Raw genomic sequence first — 9,592 nt, forward strand, 5'->3', positions numbered from 1 at the left:
GGATGAGCTGTGGGAGGATATCAAGAATATCATCCAGGAAGAATGCAAAAGGTCATTACAAAGACAGAGGAAGAAGGGAACACCAAGATGGATGTCAGAAGAAACTCTCAATATTGCACTGGAACACCAAGAAGCCAAAACAAAGGGAAGAAATCAAGATATTAAGGAGTTGAACAGAAGATTCCAGAGGAAAACTTGGTAAGACAAAGTAAAGTATTACAATGAAATATGCAAGTAGCTAGAATCAGAAAATCAAAATGGCTGAACTCACTCAGCATTTCTTAAGCTGAAGGAACTGAAGAGCAAATTCAAACCTCGAGTTGCAATACTTAAGGATGCTTTGTGCAGAATAGTAAATGATCCAGAAAGCATTTAAAGAAGATGCAAAGAGTATATAGAGTCATTGTACCAAACGGAATTGGTGACACAGAAGAATTTCACAAAACAACAAATGAGCAAGAGCCAGTTGTGATGAAGAAGTTTGAGCTGCTCTGAAAGAACTGGCAAAAAACAAGGCCCCAGGAATTAAGGGCATACCAACTGACATATTTCAACAAACACTGCCCTGGATGTGCTCATTAAGTTGTGCCAAGAAATCTGGAGGACAACCACCTAGCCAGCTGACTGGAAGAGGTCTATATTTGTTCCCATTCCAAAGAAGAGTGATCCAACAGAGTGTGGAAATTATCAGACAATATCACTGATTTCACATGCAAGCAAGATTCTGCTGAAGATTAGCCAAAAAGAACTCTAACAGTACATCAGCATAGAACTGCCTAAAGTGCAGGCTGGCTTTAGAAGAGGCCCTGGCACTAGGGATATTACAGCTAATGTCAGATGGATCTTGGTTGAAAGAAGAGAGTATCAGAGGAATGTCTGTATTTCATTGACTATGAAAAGGTATTTGACTGTGTGGATCACAGCAAACTGTAGCTGACTCTGAGAAGAATGAGAATCCCAGAACACTTGATTGTGCTTATGCGAAACTTACTTGGACCAGGAGTCAGTCATCAAAATAGAGCAAGGAAACACTGACTGCATGGTTCAAAATTTGGGAAGGTTGTGTGTCAAGGATGTGTCTTCTCTCCAAATCTTTTCAATCTATATGCAGAACAGATTATCCAGAGACAAGACTGTATGAGAAGTGTGGCATCAGGATTGGAGGTAGACTCATCAACAGTCTGCATTATGCAGATGGCACAACCCTGCTTGCTGAAACTGAGGAGGACCTGAAGCACTTGCTACAGAAGGTCAAGGACTGCAGTCTTCAATATGATTGAAACTCAACATCAGGAAAACAAAGATTCTCAGCACGGTGCTGAGTGGCAGCATTATAATAGATGGTGAAGAGATTGAGGTTGAGAGTTTTAGTTTACTTGGCTCTACAATCAACACTCTTGGTACCAGCAGCCAGGAAATTAAAAGATAAATTGCATTGGGAAAGTCTGCTGTCAGAGGCCTCTGCAAAGTACTGAAGAACAACTATGTCAGTCTGTAGTCTAAGGTTGCACCTGATACAGGCCATGGTCTTTGCAATTACTTGCTATGCATCAGAGAGCTGGACAATGACTAGGGGTGATAGAAGGAGAGTTGATGCCTTAGAGCTGTGGTGCTGGAGAAGAGTATTGAATATAACATGGACAGCTGGAGAACAAATAAATTTATCCTGGAGGATGTGAAGCCAGTCTGCTCCTTGGAGGCAAGGATTATGACGCTTCATCTGAGATACTTTGAATATGTTGCAAGGTAGGGTCAGTCCTTGGAGAGGGACACCATGCTTAGGAGAGTGGAGGGACAATGTAGAAGAGGAAGACCCTCAATGAAATGGATTGATTCAATCACTGGGGTAATGGGGATAGATGTGGTGGAGATAATAAGATTGGGATAGATCAGGCTTTAGAGCTGTTGTAAATAGGGTCATTATGAGTCACAGGCACCTCGACAGCACATAACAATAACAGAGTTTTTTGAAATGGTTCTCTCTTTGAATATCAGTTGTCATGGCTGATCATGGCACATATGTAAGCACATTGTTGCTACGTGTCTTTGAATTGAAACTGTGCCACAACTGACCCTCCAACGGGCTTTCAGAGACAGTCAATCACACAAGGGGAGATTGTCCATCCTTGACCCACAGAGCAGCTGCTGGATTCAAACTGCATGCCTTTGGGGTTGCAGTGCAGCTGCTCACCACTAGGACACAAGGTCTACATGGAGGCAGCTGCTCTAGACCTCCACTAACTTCACGAGGGAGAAGAATTCTTATCAACAACAGCAGTAGCCCAAAGCTTGTTCCTATGAAGTCAACACCACCAAATCTCCAATTCATCTTTTTACCAATTCAGACAATACTACCCCTCCCAAAGCACTGCCTACTTCCGTGTTAAAAGAAAATCCAAGCTGTCAAGTCAGAACCAACATATAGCTAACCTTCCAGTGTTTTTTGTTTTTGTTTTTTAATCTGTAAATTGCACAGGAGGAGATTGCCCATCTTTCTTCAGAGAAGTCATTTGTCTATTTGAACCACTTGTCCTCAGATGGGCAGGGCAATCCCTTTCCCACTAAGCCCAGTAGGGCTCCCACTGTTGTTGTTGTTATGTTCCAGTGAGTCACCTGCAACTCATAGCACCCCTATGTACAACGGCTCTGAAGCTTGTCTTGTCCTGAGCCAGTCTCACTGACTCCAACACACCTACCACCACTGCCCCAGGTATTGTCTCAATCCATCTCATCTGAGGTTTTCCTTTCCTATTCTGTCCCTCCCCTCTTTTGGGTATGATGTCCTTCTCCAAGGATTACTCCCTCCTGGACACATTCCCAGAGTTTGTGAGACAGAGCTTCAGAATCTTAGCTTCTTAGGAGAAACTTGGTTTCATTCTCTCCAAGACAGATCTATTTGTTTTCTTGGTGGTCCGTGGTATGTTCAAAATTCTTCTCCAGGACCATAACTCAAAGGTGTCAATTCTCTGTCACCCTTAGTCATTGTCCAGCTCTCTGATGCATAACAAGTAATTGTGAAGACCATGGCTTGGATCAGGTACACTTTAGTTTCTAGACTAGGTTTGAGAATTCATTGCAGTGGGCGCAAATCATTTACAGACAATAGTCACAGTTATGAGGCTTATTAGTGTAGTAACAGCTTACAATTTAGGATAGAGTTCTTCAATCAAGAAAACCTCTTCTCGGTGGTGCTGAAAGGCAGGCTTCTTTCTCTGACCGTTGGATTCTTCTCTGCTCTCACAAGTGTTGGAAAGCTCTTAGCTCTGCCAATATTTCTGTAACAATGGCACCCCAACACCCCAAACCTGCTCTAGTTCTGTGAGTCAACAAACCCAGCTCCCTGACAGATGCCGAAAGGCATTCACTCTGCCAGTAAGCCTTCTGTTCAAAAAGAACTCGGCTTGTCCACCTCAGGCCTGAGAATCTCACACCAATATCTTTGGCAGGTTTCATGCGGGTCTTCTTGTTTGCCACCTTTAGGCTTCTGTTGCCCCTGTTTTCTTACCAGCTACAAGCTTAACAGCTAAAAACTGCACAGTTACAAGTTGTCTGGATCATACCAAAGTATGGCTAACCTTGAGAAGAACGGGATCCCATGACACCTAGTAGTGCTCATATAAAACTCAGACTTATAAGAAGCAGCTGTTTTCCAAACAGAGCAAGGGCATACTGCATGGTTTAAAATCAGAAAAGTCTAGGGAGGGATCCTATCCTTCCCACATATCTATTCAAATTGTGCAATGAGCAAAACATTTGAGAAACTGGACTTTATGAAGAAGACTATGCCATCAGGACCAGAGGATGACTCATCAACAATCTGTGCTACACAGACCGTTTCCTGAACGTGAGGAGAGCTTACTGTAGATGGTCAAAGACTACAGTTTTTAATATAGATTACATCTCAGCATCAGAAAGACAAAAATCCTCACCCCTGCACCACCAACCAACATTAAGATAGATGGAGAAAGATTAAAATTTTCAACAATTTCGTCTTAGTTGGATCTCCAGATAAAACTGAGAAGCAATAATATCAGATTGAGGACTAAGATGTACCTGATTTAAACCATGGCCTTTCCAATATCTTCCTATGCATCTGAGAGCTAGGCAATGAATAAGGAAGACAGAAGAAGAATTGATGCCTTCAAGTTGCCAAACAAACCAAAACCCAAATAGGTATGCTTTGGAAGAAGAGAAGCTGGCACACTTCTCAGAGGCAAAGGTGGAGGAAGTTCATTTCACATACTTCGGGAGTATTACTAGGAGAGGCTATTCCTTGGAAAGGGACATCATGCTTGGAAAGGTCAGCCAAAGAGAAGAAGACTCTCAATGAGAGGGAGTGACACAGTGACCGCAGCAATGGGCTCCAATGTGTCAGACATGATAAGGATGGCACAGGATAGGACAGCATCCAGGTGGACTGTTGAGAGGGTCGATTTGAGTTGTCCTCAACTCAGTGGCACCTAACAACAATACCACAAGCTACTTGCCACCGTTCAGCTCTGCATCTTCTGGGTCAACAAAGTTTCAGCAGTCCATGGCTCGTAGACACCAAAGATGTACTGCACAGTAGCTGTTCTTGCTTAGTGATAATGAGACCCCCGTTTTCTGCTTTGCAGTGGCTCAGTTCAAGTCTGGCAGGATGATAAAACTGATCAATCCACATTAGATTTCAATACCTCCTGTGCACATGGTCCTAACACAAGTGTGTCAGAGACCTTATGGATATTATTAGCAAACTACCCAATCTTTTCGGTGAGCCACAAATACCTTATCTTTTCATAATCTTTTCCAATTCTTTTGTAGGAGTACCATGCATGTAACCACCACATAGAGATATATGTATGTGTGTTTGTATGTATAACACCAAATGGTCAACTTTTACTTCTAAAGAAAGATGAAAATGTAAGAGTCAGTGAAATTAGATTAATGGCAGTAAAACAACCATGACAGAGATAGTGAGAGTATTCATGCATTACCAAGTATTTGACCAATACCACTCAACAATTTGTGTAAACATGGTTGAATGTAAATCTAGAAAGCTGCATAAACTTTCACGTAAAACAAAAAATAGTGCTTCCCAGAGAGAGCACGACTTTGTGAACACCTGAATTTCACTTGTTAAAAATGACTGTGGATTTCTAACGTCCCGAGAGGGTTAGACAACAAATATCAAGTTGTTCAAATCACTAAATTTGTAGTGATGTGTAGCAAGCAACAGCTGTGGAAAACTAAATTTGCACACCACAAAATGTGGCACTACTGTACCAAATACCTCAAAATGTAGACATTTCCTTGGAATTAAGTAATGGGTAGACACTGTCACAATGCCAAAGCACATGACAGAAAAATGTTTTGTTGCTTTGAATAAGACTATTAGTAGAATTAGTAATTTTAAAGTCTCTTGAGGTCAGGGGTGCCATATTATTTCAGATAATACCTTAATTGTCCTAAATAGATTCTTCTTAGAAATATGGGCATTAAATTTTTAGAAGGAAAAAAAAACACAATCTTTCTTTTAATCTAGAAAAAATAGAATTCTTTTTACATAGTAACAGGAATCTTAGCTAAATTGTATCAGTTGGTTAAAAATCAAACTATTAAACAAATTTGGGTATTTAGCTGAGATTTCTAAGCAAAGTATTGAAGATATAGCAAGGTTTCTTCTTCTAGTAAGAAGAAAGAAGAAAAAGATAAATTGAGGGGGAAATTAAACAAAAATGAACCAGAACTTGAGCTCAGAAATCATCATCCAGATATTAAAAAGTGACTAAAATTTAAAAATTTTACTGTCAGAAAAGTATGATCTAAGTGGAAAATCAGGTGTGTGACTGGAGAGCCTTTCGCTCATGCTTCTGGAAGGATAAAAAGATCGGAATATTCATTCACACAGAGGACTCTTTGAAGAGATTAAGCATCTGACTCATAAATTCCTCAGATATCTCAAGAGAATCCAGGAATAGTAAGTGGATTATTCAGGGCAGATCTATGGAGGACCTTCCTGTTTAAGGAAATGAATCCTTCACCTCCTGTAATTTTTCAGGTTAACTCCAGGGCTTCTACATTTCCAGTTTAAAGTATGCTTGGTCCATATGTCTTCCCTCTCATGATTGTTCAAAACAGTCCCCATCTAAGAGCCTTCCCTTCATGCATTGCTACTTCAAATTCCCATTCTCTAACAAAGATAATACTAAAACAGAAATTAATTCACAAGTCAGGATGCTTATTTAATTGCCCTCTAACTTTTCAGAAGTAATAAAGGCCATTTCTCTTGTTTAAACAGCAGGATTTAATTTCATTTTAATTATGTTCAGAGCCTTTCATTCAGGCAAATTTCACTTGGTTTACACATAATTTGTTCTCTTGCTGTTTTAATTGATATCTTAAGTATTCATTTTATCCAAGGGCCTATTAATGTTCAAAATTATTTTTAGCCTTTCCTATTCTGGATTCGTAACCCCTGGGTGATGCAAAGAGTTAAGAATTTCCGCTGTTACCCAAAAGTGGTATAGAACTGGTCTGTCCATTTTCTGCACAGAGGTAATTCTTGGTTTCTGTGATGCTAAATATTGTGACACTGATGTGACTGATGTGTCAAATGCAATAATGGTTACCCATGGTGGACAGTGTTTGGTGGAGTTTCCCGGTTAAAACAAGTCTGGAATCAGGAGTGGCATCCACTTCCAAAATAGCTTGCCTCCTGAAAGTCTATGAACTTGGAGAAATGATGAAAGTTATACAAATGTTCAGGTCTTTCATTCAAAGGGTCACTATGAGTTATCAGTGACTCAACGGCAATTAATATCCAAGAGTTAGTAAGTTCAAGTCCAACCAGGGGTGCCTGAGAAGTAAGGGCACATGAGCTACTTCCAGAATATGTCACTTGTTGACAATGCTATAAAGCAGTTATTCCATGAAACACTGGGATTGGCATCATTCGCAGTAGATACGCTGACAATAAATCTTTATTTGGATTTCTTTAGAAATCTCAAAGTTTGAGGAAACTATTTCTAAGGTTTAAAGTGTATAATCAATTCTTTTCTTCTTAAATTAGTTCCATCCTCCACCAATTCTTCTTTCTCATCCCCACTCCTCTCCACTTACTTTTTAGCTTTATGATACTAATTTGATATTATGTACCATCAATCGGCTACATATCATAGCAACCCTATCTATACACAGCAGCTCTGAACTATCATGAGCGAACGTCACTGTCTCACACACCTCTACCCCCTTTATCGCAGTCATTAGGTCAATCCATCTCATCCAGGACCTGCCTCTACCGCACTGTCCCTCCACCCTTCCAAGCATGATGTGCTTCTCCAATTTGTTTTCCTCTGAAGGAAGAGGAAAATGCGCATTTCTCTCAGCATGACTCTTAAAGCAAATTTTCTGTGAAGATTTCATTTGAAGAAAAAAGAGGGCAGTGACTAATGGAAAAACCCTAAACTCAATGCAAAATGCCTACTGTTGTTGTCATTATTATCTTCCATGGAGTCAGAGCTAATTCATAACTGACCTTCCAGTAAGTTTTCAGAGGCAGTAAATTGTAGTGAAGAGATTGCCTATGTTTTCCCCAAGGAGCAGGTGGTGGGTTCAAAGCTCCCCTTTGAGCTGGCAGCGCCATTCCTTACCACTAAGCCATCAGAGCTCCTTTACTATCCCAGGGGCAAGCACAATGTCAAAGTCAATATAAAGCCTCACCAACATCGACAGGCTCTGAAAATACATGTTGTTCTGTTCCGTCGAGTCGCTTGCGACTCATAGCGACCCTATGTACAACAGCCCTAAACCCTGCTCTGTCCTGTGCCAATCGCACTGCCTCTGACACACCCATACTGATTACCCCAGTCACTGAATCAATCCATCTCATAAAGGGCATTCCCCTCTTGTGCCATTCCTCTACTCTCCCAAGCATGATGTCTCTCTCCAAGGTCCTATAGGTCAGATGAAGCCCCAGAATCCTTACCTCCAAGGAGCAGCCTGGTTTAACCCTCTCTAGGATGAATCTGTTTGTTTTCTTGGCAGTCCATGGTACATTCAATACTCTTCTCCAGCACCACAGCTCAAAGGCATCAATTCTCCTTCTATCCTCCCTAGTCATTGTCCAACTCTCTGATGCACAACAAGTGATTGCAAAGACTATAGCCTGTATCAGACGCACCTTAGTCTCCAGAGAGACACCAAGCTCTTCAGTACTTTGGAGAGGTCCCTAATAGACTTTCCCATCGCAATACGTCTTTTAATTTCCTGGCTACTGGTGCCAAGCGTGTTGACCATACAATTTTGTTTTATTTTAGAATCTCCATTTACTATCAATTTATTCTCTATTTATACTTTGACATATTTTTCTTGGTTTTACAAAAATTACTACCACCTTTTCTTTTTTCTGTAATATCTTTTTGTTATATGCTAGTTTATTTACAAAATTTGAATACATTGTTTTCCAGAACAGAGTCTTCCAATTTCCCTCATCCCCCCCATCAAATTGTGCAACCCCATGATTAATCCCTTCTCCCCCTGCACATCCTCATCCCTCTGCTTCCACTCTCTCCCACCCCTCTTGGATCCTTATACTCATTCTACAATAATGGTTTTATATCATATTTGTCCTTGTCATACCGAGTTAGTTCACTCAGCATAATGCTCTCCAGTCCCTCCCAAGTCAGGTAATAATTTACAAAATCATTGTTGTTGTGTGCTGCATAGTATTCCATCGTGTGAATGTACTGATTTCTCAATCCATTCATTTGTGTTTGGACATCTGGACTTTTTCCATGTTCTTGCGATGGTGAGTGACTAATGCTGCTATGAACATTGGTGTACAAGACTCCATTTGTGCCTCAGTTCTCATTTTCTCAGAATATATTCCAATTAGTGAGTAGCTGGGTCATGTAGAATTTCTATGTTCAGCTTTTTGAGAAAGCGCCAAACTGCCTTCCAGAATAGTTGTATCATTTTACAATCCCACTAACAATGTATAAGAGTTCCTATCTACCCACATACTCTCTAACATCTATAACTTTTTGCCTGTTAAACTTTGCCATAGTTACTGGAGTGAGGTGGGATCACATTGTGGTTTTGATTTGCATCTTTCTTTTTGGGGGGGCGTTTGGTTTTTTTAATTTATTATTAATTTCAGTAAAAATTTACAGAGACTTTGGATTTCCATTCATTCATTGTTGCACTTTTCTCCCCTTCCAACCCTCCTCCTAGTACACTACAAATTCTTTCATTGTTTTACAAACCCTCCCCCAGGTCCACTCCACCATGTAGCCTTCACTCTAGACTCCTGTCATGACAAAAATACCTAATCACATATCCCTTTTAAACAGTTTTCTCCCTCATCTCCCTCGTCTGTTTCAATGCAGTATACATTATTGAGCCCATCTTTCTCAGTCTCTCCCCAACCCCAAGGTCAGTCCTGTTTTACAACAGTGGCGCCATGCACTGTTTGTCGTTTTGTGACTGAGATACTTCACTCAGCATAATGTCCTACAGAGTCACCCATTTTGAATAATATTGCATGAGTTCCTTGTTTTTCAATGCAGCATAGTATTCCATTGTGTGAATATACCACAGCTTCTCTATCCAT

Source organism: Elephantulus edwardii, unplaced genomic scaffold (genome assembly GCF_000299155.1).
Source record: "Elephantulus edwardii isolate Elephantulus edwardi_28Jun2011 unplaced genomic scaffold, EleEdw1.0 scaffold00170, whole genome shotgun sequence".
NCBI classification, from domain to species: domain Eukaryota; kingdom Metazoa; phylum Chordata; class Mammalia; order Macroscelidea; family Macroscelididae; genus Elephantulus; species Elephantulus edwardii.